The sequence below is a fragment of the Dasypus novemcinctus genome, chromosome 17 (assembly GCF_030445035.2).
Source record: "Dasypus novemcinctus isolate mDasNov1 chromosome 17, mDasNov1.1.hap2, whole genome shotgun sequence".
Taxonomy (NCBI): domain Eukaryota; kingdom Metazoa; phylum Chordata; class Mammalia; order Cingulata; family Dasypodidae; genus Dasypus; species Dasypus novemcinctus.
The window spans coordinates 43,419,199-43,433,423 of NC_080689.1; the positions used below are offsets into that span (position 1 = coordinate 43,419,199).

At 43.8% G+C, this 14,225-nt stretch overlaps 1 protein-coding gene across 4 annotated transcripts in view; it reads left to right on the forward strand.

Moving 5' to 3' along the window:
- The first annotated feature begins 3,855 nt into the window (after positions 1-3,855).
- The window catches only part of SPTBN1 (spectrin beta, non-erythrocytic 1), a 209,084-nt gene continuing 198,714 nt past the window's right edge, over positions 3,856-14,225 (forward strand). For 2 of the 4 annotated variants that reach the window (XR_011646105.1, XM_058278571.2), the window contains exon 1: positions 3,856-4,990. The gene's annotated coding sequence lies outside the window, so the exon portion shown is untranslated. Of the gene's footprint in view, positions 4,991-5,226; positions 5,727-7,808; positions 7,888-14,225 lie in introns of those variants that run through there. The other 2 variants (XM_004454230.5, XM_058278572.1) reach the window with 2 other exon arrangements.

The window sequence follows — 14,225 nt, forward strand, 5'->3', positions numbered from 1 at the left end:
ATAGCACCTTGCACACATCAGCACTGCAAGTGGGCCAGCTCATCACATGGGTCAGGAGGCCCCGGGTTTGAACCGTGAGCCTCGCATGTGGTAGGCGGACGCCCTAGCCGTTGGGCCAAATCCACTTCCCCTGAATAGTATTTCATTGTACAGACATGCTTTGTCTCTCCATTCATTAGTTAATGTTGCTATAAACATTCATGTCCAAGGTTTTGTGTGGACATACGCCTTCAATAATCTTGGGTATTTTCTAAGAGTGGAATTGCTGGGTCTCATGAACACTCTAGGTTTAACATTTTGAGGGACTACCAAACTGTTTTCCACAGTTGCTGCACAATTTTATACTCCCACCAGGAATGTACAGGGTTCCAGTTACTCCATATCTTCACCAACACTTGTTATTTTCTGTTTGTTTTTTTTTATATAGCTATCTTACTTGATATGAAGTGGCATCTTGTTGCAGTTTTGACTAATAATTTTGAATATCTTTTCATGGGCTTTTTGGTCATTCTTATATCTTCTTTGGAGAAATGTCTATTCAAGTTCTTAGCTCATTTTATAATCGGGTTGTCTTTTTGTTGAGGTGTAAGAGTTCCTTACACATTCTGTGTACTGGACTCTTATTAGATATATATGTTTGCAAATATTTTCTCCCATTCTGTAGGTTGCATTTTCTCTTTCTTGATAATGTTCCTTTTTAAAAAAAATTTTATGAAGTCCTATTAATTTTGTTATTATTGCTCATGCTTTCAGTGTAATATCTAAGAATGCATTGTCAAACCATTGGATTACTTTTTGAAAGAAAAATAAAATGATAGATTTATAGCTGCAGAAATACATAGTTTAACGTTTCATTTGGATTTGAAAATTATAAATGTACATTCATCAGCTAATCTGTTGAATAACAGTCAAAGAATTTCTATGATTATATTTACTGAGTGAAAGGACACCTCTTTTTTGCATAAACCACAGCAACATGACAGTTTTGTTTTCTTTTAAGTTGAATAAGAACTTTAGAGATACTTGCAAAGCAATCTGACTCCTCAATATTTCAAACTTTGTGTGATTTCCACCCTTTCCCAATTTTTCACTATCTTGCTCACACCTAATTCAATAGCAGTGTTTTAACCTTTAAAAATTATGCAGTTTTCACTGAAAGAACTCTCACACTCATATATCATTGGTTTGTGTGATGCTTAATTATAATAAGTACAACTGGAATAAGCAAACTTGGGAATAAACTCAACTGACTTAGTAAATACATAGCTCAACTAGTGGAAACAAAAATACATGAGTGTACTAAGGTCTTACCTATTTGCTGAGTGGGTTTAGTGTGCCATGGGCATCAGTTACCATGCTTGCTACCCACAGGGAATGAGAAGAGTTAAGAAAGCTTCTCCCCTACTACTCTAGAGGTCTAAAATCAGAATTATGTTTAAATAATTAATATGCAATGGCCAGGTGCACAGTGCCCTGACATGCTTGCTTCTAAGCAGATATCTCTGGCCTAATTATCAGCTGTGGGAACTTGGGCAACTTATATAATCACAAGTGCCTCAGTTTACTCATCAATAAAACAGTGCTAATATCTACCCCATGGCACTGATAAAAGCAAAAAGATGATATTTGCTAAAACTTTTTATAAACTAGGGAGCATTTTATAATTGCTAGTTAGAAAGTGGAGACTAATTATTCTGATAATTTTATGAGTATTGATTTATAAATATTTATATTACCATATATTCAGATTTATCACTATACATATAGTTAGTTTACTTAATTATGGATTGATGGACTCCCACACTTAGAATGGAAGATCCATGAAGGCAGTCAGTTTTTACTATTTTGCCCATTGCTCTTTATCAGAGCCTAGAATAGTATAAGGCATATATATTTCTTGAATAAGTGGAAGAATGAATTGTTTTATAAAACAGCAAAAACATTTCTATGTAGAAGCATTTATTTGCTGGAACTTAACCTCTATCACACTAGATTGTGGAAGCATGCAAAGACATGGAGGTACCATCGTATTAAAGTCTTCTGGAATGCTGAACTGACACATGGAGAGGACAGTTTCTCTAGATAGTTATTTGAAACTATGTCTTTGTACAACAATAAATTAACTTTTGTTGTGCTAAGCTACTGAGATTTGGGAATTGTTATTGCATCATAACCTACTCTATACTGATACATATATTGACAAGATTTTCACCTATATTTTGAATGAGAAGTTAGAATGATCATTTACATCTGCAAAAATTTTTAATAAAGTACTATTTTAATGTTACTTCTGTATAATCACATGGTTTTGAAATGTTAAGTAGTATATCACAGACATGGTGATGATGAGTCCTAGGTTCCTTTAAAGAAACTTTGATTCTAATGTGAGGATAAACCTTCAGCAAAGCTACTTCTTTTTTCCCCCCCTCCCTGCCCCATTCCAAAGCACATGGGTACTCGGCTTGCCATGCAGGCATGCTTTCTCTTCTTTTTTCACCAGGAGGCCCCAGAAGTCAAACCTGGGTTCTCCCATGTGATAGGCAGAGGCCTTATCACTTGAGCCACATCTGCTTCCCAAAGCTACTTCTGAGATATTTGGAAATAATAATTTTGAGATATCATTATTACTGCATAAGGTTTTATATCTCCTTCTAATTTCTTGCCTCCCACAGAAGTCTTCTTCAATAATATCTCCAGATTTAGACTATCTTTTCCTTTCCTGTTACTTATTTTTGGTGCATGGTGCACTGGACTCTCCTGGGTGATAACATTTTTCTACCAATGGGTAAAATTCATAACTGTGAAGCAGGTATTTGTAGTGAACTCTGAATTCTTGTTTTCTCACATTTTTGGAATAATTATTGGTTCTTTATTAGAGTAATTTGCTAAGTTTGTGTGTGGCCTCTCTTTTTTGAAGGAAATTAAAAACTTAAGTGGGAGTGGAATGGGGTAGAGGAGGTGACTCACCATCAAATGAGGATTTATTCAAGTATGTTGTCTCTGATAAAGGAAAACACTCAAAAGTCACCATCTCTGAATAATATTGGAAGAATTTAAGCTGAAGCATTTCCCAGTATTGCCACTGTTTTCTTTGCTATTTCATTAACATTGTTGGTGGAGAGGTGCTAGAGGCCATGAGGTAAAAATACATAAGTGAAAGGAAAACAACTTTCATTCCTAGTGAATTTCCTGTATTATCTAATGGGGGCAGCTTACATCTCGATTCTTTTCAATCCAATGCTTGCTAGGTGCACAGCGAACAAAAACTCCTGTACTTGGGGAGTTTACATTCCGGTTGGGCTGATCATCCTTCTGAGAAAAATGTTAAATTATTTGCCTTCCTCAATCTCTTTCATATATATCAAAAATAACCTTTGTACAAACATTCATGCTGATGAGGAAGGCCTAAAAGAAAATAATTATCTTCAGTTTGCTGAAGATAACTGTGAATTTTATTCACAATATTCATTTAAAAAAACACATAAAAATATAAAACCATCAAGCCTCGCCTTTATTGACTTGAGATCTATGCATGTTCCATGCTATTTGACTGTCTTCTATTTCTGACGGTCGTATCTTTAGCGGGAAAACCTCTGTAGCTTTTTCAGTCAAGAACCCTCTGAAAGGCCCACAGCACTGCGTTGGTACAGAGCCGAGTACAGAGTCAATTTCCCCAGAGTCTGCTTCTAAAGTGCGCTTCTGTTCGTGATCATGGTGATGACAGCGTCTTTCTTCCCCAGTAGTGGTGGCTCCAGAATCTCTACACAGCCTGGGAGAGGGCTGGTCCTGATGGGTGGACCAGCTGGTTGTGAAGGGGGACTGGGCATTTGACGTCAATTCGTGGAAACGTCAGGTGTCTGTCTCAGGGAAAGGTGGTTGGGAGAACTCAAACCCAAGCCACCCCTGCGGCGTCCACTGCAGCCGGGAAGACACCACTCCCAAGGAATGACTCGGGAAGGGCACCCGCCTCAGGTTAGAGCTTAGCCTGCGATTGTGAGAGAGGCAGGAGTTGGATGAGCCACTTCTAGGGTCTGTTCCCTGCAATGCTGACCGAAAGGGTGAAGAAGCATTCACCAGGGAGGATCTCCTACTACGCGGAGGAATAACCCCTCTCCCCCAAGATTTTCCAAGGTTTCCCCAGCACCCTTCTCCAGGCTGGGCGGAACCTACAAGGCATCACCACTCAGATCTAAAACCAACCAAAGGACGTTCGTTCTAAAGCCTCCCGAAACACACCCCATCGCGTTCCAAACGCAAACCTCGAGGGCGAACAGAGGCCGCACAAGTCAAGGAGAAAACGAAGCCGCCCCTTTCCACAGCGATAATCGAATTAGCCTGAAATTAAACATGAAATTGGCCCTCGCCGGCGGCGAGGACAAAACTCCCATTGTCCCTTTGCCCGGGTAGCGGCAGCAGCGGTGCCCGCCGCGTCTAGGCCAGCCCTAGGCCAGTCCCCGCGGCAGGGGGCGAGCCACGCTCCGGAGACCGAGGACGCGCCCGCGGCTCGGCTCGTGCGCGGAGCCGGAGCTCAGCGGGCATCTTCGGGGCTCGGGATAGGAGACGGAAAAACCGCGCGCGGAGGTCGTGCGGGAGCCAAGTAGTGAGCGCGCGCCCGGCGCCCGCGCCTCTCCCTCTCCCCGCCCCTCGCCCCGCCCCGCCCCCTGCCGCCCCGCCCGCTCTCCCCCTCCCTCCAAGCCTGCTCCCCGCCCTCTCCCCGCCCTCCCCCCGCGCTCCCGCCCAGCCCCCGGAATCAGTGCAGCTGTTGCCGTGCGGGCTGCGGATTCCTCCAGTCCCTCCCTCCGCCGCCTCTCCTCCGGGAGCGAGCGCGCAGCCCCGCGCAGCCCCGCGCAGCAGCGCCCACCGGTCCCGTCCTGTGAGCCCCGGCCCCATCCGCGGACAGCCCCGCGTAGTTGCCTCCCGGCCCACCCTCCCGGCCGCCGAGGAGCTGGAGGAGGACGGGACCCCGGCGCCCCCAGCCCACCCTCGGGAGGTAGGTAGGGGGTCTGACGCTGGAAGATGCCAACTCACTGGGGCTGCCTCCCGGGCGGGCTTCGCGGCGGCGGGCGGGAGGAGGGGCGAGGGCCCGGGGCCGGGCGACGCCGCTGCCCCGCCGCTGCCCTGCTCCCGGGGGAGCGGGGTGGGAGCGAGGTGGGGGCGGGGAGGCTGTAGAGCCGGGCGGGGGCGGCGCGGGAGCCTGGAGCCCAGATGCTTGTTATCACTCGGGTTATTCCGGGCGTGGGGCGGCGGGCAGCGGGCTCCGCCGAGGGGCAGCCCCAGACCCGCCGTGCACCCCGCAGCAGCTCGGCCTCCTCCTCGGGTGCAGCCGTGCCGATTCCTCCTCGCTGCCTCCGCAGCCTCTTCCCTCCAGCTGGACGCAGCGGGCCCTGGAGAGGGCGTGGGTTGCAGAGTGGGCAGCCGACAGGGTATATTTTCGGGCGCCCTCCCCGCAACCCTGGCGGGTGGGGAGCGGGGGCGGCGGTGACTGGGCCGGGCGCTGAGCGCAGCGGTACTGGGGATGCGGCCAGGCGTGGTCCCCGCTGCGCCGCGCTGCAGCTGAGCCGGAGGCGGCGGCCCGGCCGACCCCCCCCTTGCCGGCGCCCGCCCTCCCCGCCGGCCCCCCACCCTCCCTGCCGTCCTGCTCTCCCAGAGCTGGGCGTGAGCCTCCTCGGGGCGCCGAGCCGCGGCTGCGTGGGCCCTTCGCCGCCGGTCACCCTGCTCTTCAACAGGTTTGTACCGCTGCGGGGACCCTTTGGGTCCTTTTCGGGGTGGTGAGCTGGAAGCTCCTCTCGTCATCCCCCGCCCCACGTTCGCGGCTCTCTTTGGGGAAGGGGGTGCCTTCCCTTTGTTTTTGTGACAGGAAAGGTGCCAAGTCCTGCCATCAGATTAGGGGGGCTGTCAGTACCCAAACCGTGTCCTTTATTTTTCCGGTCAAAAGCCATTCCAGCCAGTAAGTGAGGAGAGGGCGAGTGTGGGTGCTTCGGCGGAGGAAGAAAATGGATACGGTGGGATTTGTTTTGCGGGAGGGATGTGCTTTTTTGGCAAGATGGATGGCTCACGGTGCCTTCGCCGTGATGCAGCACAATGCAGCAGTATCGCAGCCTCCCCTGGTTCTCGCTGGCGGGGCTTGGCACGGTCCCTGGGCGCCTGCGGCCCCCGCCCGGCCCCACCCAGGCCCGGGGCTGCCCTTGACCGGGGCCCGGAGCGGCATCCACCGTGTCGTGCAGCTTCAGCCGAATGAGCGTCAGGAGGACCAGGTCACCTGGGCGTGGGAGGGTCGAGGGTCTTCCCTCTCGGGGTGACGCCCCCACCCCGTTGTCGGACTGTATCCCGTAAAGGGGCGCCCCGCTGCGCTAATGCGGGCCGACCGAGCCGGCCTGAGGCTGCGGACGGGAATCCGACCTCGGGCGGAGGGACCGGAGCCGTAGGGAGGGGCTGCAGGAAGGACGGGGCCCAGTGGTGAGCCGAGGCAGTGGTGCAGTCAGTGCTGAGAGTCGCAGCGTCTTTCTGTGGATCCCCGTAATCTTTATCCACAACCCAGCCCTGCGTCGATTTCTTCCTATGTGAAAAGTTGATTCTTTTTTTAAATTGGACCTTCACAGCTGTGACAGTACGGTACCTGGCCTGTCTTTAGTCAGTACTAAGAATATGAGTTTTTCTTATAGAAAACCATTTTTAATTAAATGGTTGCAATATTTTAATTGTTAAATGTCTGAGACATTTATAAAAATGTTAGCATTAGGTAGGTTGTGTTAAAGGATACATGTATATATATATAATTTTGATGGGTAATAAAGTATTACTTTAACCTGTATTTGCTTTGTTTTGATCATTAGTAAATCAAGTATAATTACATATTTGGATTCTTTATTAAGGGTTAGTAAAGCGAGTGTCATGATGAATGATAAATTGGTATTGAGTTCTCTTGATATACACAGCTAAGACTCTAGGCACGACTTATAGGATCATGATAGTAACTGCATTTATGTTTGTTTCTATGGATTTCTTGTATATATATTTTTTCAGATGAGTGTGGCTATGTAGCTGGGGAGAGGGTTGAGAAGGCAGGCCACCAAGGTCTCTGTGTCTGGTATCTGGTCGAAAGAGATGGTTCTTAGTGTTCTTATCTTGGTTAGTATACAGTGAATTTCTCTTCTAAATGCCATTTCTATAATTCACTTACTCAGAGTGGGATGGCAAATGAGATACATTTCATATGTCAACCCAGGCTTTTCTAAATGTGTAGCTGAAAAAGGAAATTTCAGTAAGCTAATTAGAAGGGGAGGTCAGTGTTTCAAAGCCAAGGGCATGCCTACTTTTATTTTAATATCTAATGAATCTAAATTAATGCCATTCGATTTATGTGGCTCTGCAGAGGAGGACTGAATGTGAATTGTGTGGTTTATGTGCAATTATTTGAATTTTTCTGATAGAGGGCCACTGAAAAATATGGTTCTTTTTGGATATGGGCTTCATCATTGTGCTGGTTGTATAAAATCATGCTGCACAAAGATGTTTGTGAGTATCATTTCCATAGATTATCCAGAGTATTTTGGATTTACTTTCTTGTAAGAAATACCCTTAGGTGATGTCACAGTGTTGGTTTAGCTGTTCTGATCTACACCAAGTGCAGAATTCTGCTTAAGCTCGTTGTAACTCTTGTCATTTCTGGAATAACAAAAACCTTTATCTGAGAGAAGTAACAGGGCAGTCAAGGTACTGCTGTCACTTGGTTTTCTCCGGCTGTTGAGGTTTTTGTTGATATCTCTTGGGCGAGGCTAGTAACAACTGTTTGTGATGTTGTAGGAGCAAAGTGAGAAGACCTCACCCTCCACTTGTGACATATCCTGAGCAGAGACTTGGCATTGGCAGTTTCCTGGGAAAATTTGTGTGAGTGATTGCTTGGTTTGACTTTTACATGTGGAAGTACTGTTTGGAGATAGAATGATTTTACTACTACTAAACAAATGTAGACATGATGAGAGGCAATCATTCTCTGTGGGTTCTGTTGAAACAATTTTAAGTTTTTTGTTTTAAGAGCATTTTCTTAGAATTTTAAAGCTCTGTCATTTTTTGTTTTACATGCAGCAATATGATGCTCTTTTAATTATGTTGAGCCCTGACCAACATCTGTGTTATTATTGTGCTTTAATTAATGTTTTGTGGATTTCCTTATGGTAGCTCTGGTTTCTTCCTGTGAGACTATTGGGAATATAAACCATTCTTCCTTGAGGAAAGGGCTAATACCCCTGCTGGAAAAGTTAACTTCTGTAGCTTTTGTGGAGGTTTGTGGAGTTGAGTAAAAGCATCGCAAGGATTTCTCTTTTAAGTTTTCAGTCTTTGGTTTTTCTCAGAATACCTTTTTTTCCCCCAAAAGACCTAGTTTAGTACTCTGATTGTTCTGGTAACAGTCATCCTATCTCGAAGTTTATGTAATGTTGGAATAACATCATCAGTCTTTTTTCTGCTTTGATGAGTAAAACTAAGCTATCCCAATTAGATACATCCATATTTCTAATTTTTAAACATCTCTGGAGTAGACCAACTTCACTATCACCTGGGAATTTGTTATAAATGCAGATTCTTAGGTACCCCTCCTGACCTACCCAATCAGAATCTGCATTTTAACAAGTCTCCTAAGTGGTTTGTATGTACATTAAATTGAGAAACCCTGTTCTACTCTTTCAGCTAAGAGCCTTGATATCAAAAGGTTCATCCCCGTACCTTCTTTTTGTGTTTTCTTTTGCTGAAGTATCAACCCCCCACCCTTTTTTTCCTTTAATCAGTAAGTGGTGGTGAGGAAAGTGATGGACACTCCCTGTAAATTATTTATTTTATACAGAATTGCTTTATAAAGCACTTTTTGAAAAATCTTTAGTTTGTAGAGTCCTATTTAGTATTGTTTATTTAGAGTAATCAGCTTTTTAGGTTCTTTTCTAAAATAGATCCAAAGTTGAAAACCACAATTTTTTTTCCTCTTGGGGAAGAAGTCTGGCTTCCAAGCAGCTGCATAGGAGCCCAGGAAGCTAAACCCCTGAGCCAGGTCCTTTCTGCTCCCTCCATTCTCCCTAATAGCTTGCTCTATCATCTGCTACTTCCGGGATAATCAGTGTCCTGGCCTTCTAGTCTGTTTGTGTGTGTGTGTGTGTGTGTTGTTGTTTTTCCAGTTTTTTACTAAGTAATTAGTAGATACAAATATGTTTATAAAACATACGAATTTACAAAACAGTGGACACTCATGCAACCACCACCTGCTTTAAGAACAGTCTTGGCATATACTACAGAGTCCCCTTTGCCCTCCTCCACACTCCCACTGAAGCAACAACCACCGTCCTGAACTTTGTACTTACCATTCCCTTTTTCTTGTCTATGGTCTATCCTTTTAAAAATCTTCATTTTGTCTTTTTTAAAACTTTATATACTTTATTATTTTTCTGCTGCCTTCTTTGATTAACATATTCCTGGGATTGAGTCGTTTGGTTGCTGTAGTTCATTCATTTTCACTGCTGTACAGTATTCCACCTTGAATTATTTATTCACTCTACTGGAGATACAGAATTGAATTGACTCCAGTTTTCTTGCTATTATAAAAAGGCTGCTGTGAATGGTTCTTGCACATGGCTCCTGGTACATATGTGAAGAGGTACATACACACTCTCTTACTCTCTCTCCCCCACCCTCTTTTTCTAAGGAATGAAATTTGCTGGATCCTGGGGTATGCGCATCTGCAAATTTACTAGATAATGCAGAGCTGTTTCCCAAAGTGGTTGTAAGAGTTTGCATTTCCACTAGCAGTGCTTGTTACGATTGTTTTACAACCTTGCCGGTAGTTCATTTACCAGACTTTAAAATGTTGTCCAGTCCCTATTTGTGAAATTTTATTTCATTGTGCATTTTATTTCCTATTTCCCTGATTATTGAGGTTGAGTATCTTTTTATATTTTTGGTCATTTAGATTCCTTTTTTGTGAAATGCCTGTCTAACATTTTGACTTTTTCTTTTGGATTGTTTCTTTTCTTATTAATTTCTAGGAGTTCTTTATATATATAATTGCTTACTAATCTCTTATGGATTATATGTGTTGCAAAAATTATCACCTAGTCTATGTATTTTAACCGTTTTTTAATGAACAGTCATTTGTAATTTTAGTAGTCATAAACAGTTTTTCCTTTAAGGTTTGTGAGGATGATTTTGTTATTGCCAAAAAATTTTCCCTAGTTTGGAAAAAGCTTTGATTTTGGAGTCAAATCAATCTGGACTCAACTCCTAATGGTATCACATACCAGCTCTGTAGTCCAGGCTAGGAACTAGCCTTGGACTAGCTGGTCATGCTTGGAACCACAGTTTTCCTCATCAGTAAAATCAGAATAAAAGGACCTATTTTTCACACAGCAGTTGTGGGGTAGCACTGTACAGTCCAGGCCTATAGCAGGTGCTCAATTCATAAGGATTTCATTCCTTTCTCCTGGGCCTACCTAAACTATATGAGCCATTGACCCTTTTTGGTATGCTTTGTGGAAACTTCAACATTTTTATGTCAAAAGAGCTATTTTTTAAAAAAATTTATTTACTTAAAAAAAAAAGATTTCTTTCTTTCTTTCTTTCTCCCCCCCGCCCCCCCCTTGTCTGTTCTCTGTCTTTTTGCTGCGTGTTCTTGTTTTTGTCCGCTTCTGTTATTGTCAGCAGCACAGGAATCTGTGTTTCTTTTTGTTGTCATCTTGCTGTGTCAGCTCTCTGTGTGGGCGGTGCCATTCCTGGGCAGGCTGCACTTTCTTTCCCGCTGGGCGGCTCTCCTTACGGGGCGCACTCCTTGCGCGTGGGGCTCCCCTATGCGGGGCCACCCCTGCGTGGCAGGGCACTCCTTGCGCGCATCAGCACTGCACATGGGCCAGCTCCACACGGACCAAGGAGGCCCGGGGTTTGAACCGCGGACCTCCCATGTGGTAGGTGGATGCCCTAACCACTGGGCCAAGTCCGCCGCCCCCAAAAGAGCTATTAAACAATTTTTTATTTTCAAAAAGTTTGTGTTTGTTATTGGTGGAATTTATTTAGTGCAGGCTGTACAAGACCACTTACTGGGAACTTTTTATCAGTTCCAGTTCTTTTCCTTGAAAGTAATGTATTTCTTTTAAGCAGTTCCTTTTACCAATAAGCATTTACACTAGTTACTACTCTACTCACTAGCCTAGTAACCTAGGGCAAACTGTCTTGGTCTTCAGCATCTTCATCTGTAAAATGATGAAGGTATGATAGTCCCTGTTACATAGAATTATTGAAACTAAATGAGGGAGCAGATGTGGCTCAATGGTTGAGCATCTGCTTCCCACATGGGAAGTCCCAGATTCGGTCCCTGTGCCTCCTAAAGAAAAACACACACACACACACACACACACACACACACACAAAACAAACAACAATCAAGCAAATGAAACACTAGAGAGGGCCACTGTGGCTTAGTGGTTTGAGCGCTGGCCTCCCATATGTGAGGCCCTGGGTTCAGTCCCCAACTCCGGTACCTCAAAAAAAACAAAAACAAAGAACAACTAAATGAGGTACTCCAGTGCCCATCACATTCAGTTTTATTTATCATAAAATGTGGGATTTCTGCTTAGTTTTTCTGAATTTCGTGATTTTCTTTCAAATAAGTAATATGGTTTATTCAAAAAAGATATATTACCGTGACTAATACCATTCATTCAAATAAATAATGCAAATTCCAATCTATATTGAAATTGTCCATATGTATCATGTCAAAATAATGATAAAGACAGACCCAATTAATTTTTTTTAATCCTCCCTTTGTGGCTTTTTGCATGCTGTGTGTTCTCTGTGTCCATTCACTGTGCATTCTTCTGTGTCTGTGTTTATTTATTTTTATTTCCCCTCCGCCCTGGTGACTCACTTGCTGTCTGCTCTCTGTGTCCAATTGCTGTGTGCTCTTCTGTGTATTTTTTTGCTTGTCTCCCTTTTTTGTTGTGTCAACCTTGCTGAGTCAGTGCTCCACTGCACTTGCAGGCCGGGCAGCTGTCCATAACCTGCGCCTTCAGAAGGAGGCCCTGGGACGCGAACCCAGGGCCTCCCATATGGTAGGCGGGAGCCCAACTGTATGAGCCACAGCTGCTTCCCGCTATTAATTTTTTTAAAGAAACAAAATAACACTAAAACCCTAGTATTTGAGGAAATCATGTGAAGAGATAATTAATAAAAGGAGAAATAAAAGATTAATTATTATATTGTTCAAACGCACCATGAGTGTGAAATGCTAATTAAAACAATGGAATTAATTTTTCTGCTTAAATTGATAGATTGACAGTGTTCTCTGGGGTGCTGTGAATGGGAGCTCTGTATCACCTGTTGGGAAGGTATTCAGATAAAAAAACTTAGTGGAAACATATGGGTTTTATATATGATAGAAACATTGAACGTTTATACTTTTTGTATGAATCTCTCTTGTAGCTCTGTGACTTAAAGAAATAATTAGAAATCAAGACAAGTTTTAAAACAAGGATTTTCTTAGCAATATTAATAGTGAAAAAGCAAAATTGTCTTCTAATGGGGGGAATCAAATAAGTTATGACACAACCATTGGATGAAATATAATATAGTCCTTAAAATAATGGTTTGGAAAAATGTTACTGAAGTGGGAAAATGTTAACAATATAATGTTCTAGAGGAAATTGGTATGTAAAATTGTTTAATATGGTATAAACCTAGTTTTATTAAATATAAGGCTGGAAGGAGGTACATTAAAATGTAAAGGATTTGCTTTAAATGGTAGGTTGGTGGGTGATTTTCTTCTCTCCTTTGTATGAAAGGAAATTCCCGACTTAATGTTTCTCATACTCAGTTTTAAAATATTTCATACATTGGGAGGAGTATAGTAAATAATATGCTACAAGACCATGAGGATGCTTATTTTTTCATAGTCAGAAAAGCAGTCAACACTTTATTTTAATTTAAAAAAAGGGAAAGAAAAAGCAAATCTGGCCACTTTTAGATAATTATTAAGGAGTAGTTTAAACTTTCAAAGGATTGTTGTCATATCTGCCCTTCTCTGCACTTTCCTAAAAGCAGTGGGAAAATAAGTAAGTCAGCATCTTAAAGGTCTAAGAGAGAAAAATAGAGCATTCAGATGTAATGGAATATGAACTCAACTCTGTACAGTAACATGGGTCAGCTTAATTTGAGAGATGAAAACGTTTTGGTAATGGATGGTGGTGATAGTAGCACAACATTGAAAATATACTTAATGCTGGAGGAGGATTGTGGAAAGATGGAAGAGTAGGAAACTCCAGGAATCAGTTTCTCCACCAGAACAGCTGTTAAACAGGCAGGAACTGTCTGAATCAACTATTTCAGAACTCCAGGGTCTCGTAGAACAGTGTACAGTATCCAGGGAAGAGCAGGAGGAAGAGGCTGGTAAATTGTTGTAAATGGCAGTAAATTGTCCTATGCCATGGTTTCTGTTATCCAGCCTGCAGTTTCATGGCAGGCACCAGGGAAGTCCAGCCTGTGGCATAGCTTGCCGGTGCTATAAAGAGACATAAAAATTCACTTCCCAAAGATCTGGGGTGGGCACAGGCTGATTGCTTTTTATTAGCTACTCAGATCACTGGGGACCTGGCTCTAAGGGCAGCCATTGTTCCAGCCCACCGTGGACAAAGGCAGTGGAAGAGACTTAAAGGCAGTAGGATTCCTCAGAGCTGCGAAGGGCAGTTGAAGGGCTGTATTTGCTGAGCAGGTTGGAAGCATAGTTTTGCAGAGCCATGGAAGACACTCCTGGCACCCTTCCTGACCCCGCCCCCGCCCTCATCCCATCTCCTGGGCAGCACTCTCTCTGTGGGTCCCTGGCCTTGTTCGGGCTGGAAAACACTGACTTGGGAAACTTCTTTCCGTCATGCCCTCCTTTTCTAGAATTTGACTCCAGGCAGAAGCAGCTTGAGACCACAAAGCATTATAAGAAACAATTGAGAACAGCCTGGGACAAGGCTTACTTGCTTTAAGTCTGGCAGTGGAGCATCCAGGACAGGAAGATGGTCTGTCTCCTGGAAAGCAGAGGGGCATACATATTCCTATAAACAGGGAGACTCCAAAGGCCACTAACAAGCCCAGAAAAAGGACCGGCCCAGAAAAGACAAGGACGACCTTGCACTTTGCATTTACCTTGGGCTGACCTTCTTGATAGAAGAGTCGGCATTCAAGAAAATATTGGTTGCAATACTTAAAGT